This window comes from Mycetomoellerius zeteki, unplaced genomic scaffold (assembly GCF_001594055.1).
Source record: "Mycetomoellerius zeteki isolate Tzet28-1 unplaced genomic scaffold, Tzet1.0 scaffold62, whole genome shotgun sequence".
In the NCBI taxonomy this organism is placed as follows: Eukaryota; Metazoa; Arthropoda; class Insecta; order Hymenoptera; family Formicidae; genus Mycetomoellerius; species Mycetomoellerius zeteki.
This window is the reverse complement of record NW_017257632.1, coordinates 1-920: the sequence shown is the minus strand read 5'-3', so window position 1 is coordinate 920 and position 920 is coordinate 1.

The window sequence follows — 920 nt, the reverse complement described above, 5'->3', positions numbered from 1 at the left end:
CTTAATAATACAAACATGCTTTACTATTTCTCTACACGTATGTATCACGAAATAACCACTAAGTCTTTTACACGTCCTATATTAATCGTTTTATGTAGATTATAACTTATGATGGCGTTACTTATTACAGTGATAAATCGATTCAACTCACAATAAATTCATTAATATTAACAGTAAGAAGTTGAAATGACACGATACTAATATAACATAAAGGCATGTAACAGAGTAGTTACGGGAAAATTACCCCCACCCCTTCTATTTTTTCTGACTTCTACGGTGTAAATCCCAGCGCGACGTATTTGCCGGAGTTACCCTATGGTTAACATGGAAAGAATGTGATTTATATAGATATCTGATATTGATATAATATTCTAAATAATATTATTATATACATATATTAAGATTCTATGTTCTACTTAGATTAACTAGATGAAATTAAATACGTTTCTTAATATATTTTATGTAATTGCAATCATATTTACATAGCTAATGTCCGTAGGAAGCTCAGATACGCCACGCTCGTTTTCAGTACCTAAAAAAAATTATATTGAAATGATGTTTTTTTAGCCGTAATTTAGCTTTTTATAATTTTGAAGAATTAAATTATTGTTAGATTTGTTATCATTAAATAATTCTTAAACTATTGATTTTTTTCGGTAGAATTTTTGTACTGATAAAAAGAACATAGTGGTGACAACTATATAAGTGATAAATATACAACTTATATATGTAGAATTAGTATATGTATGTGTATAGTTGAATAAACTATTTTATAGTTATTGCAACAAAAGTCAGATGTGAGAACTGTTAAAGTCTCATAACCATTTAGCTTTAGCTGCAATAACTATAAAGTAATTCATTTATTATTGTGTACGTAATTTATCATATTTACTATGTACATTAATTGTACATATAAAACT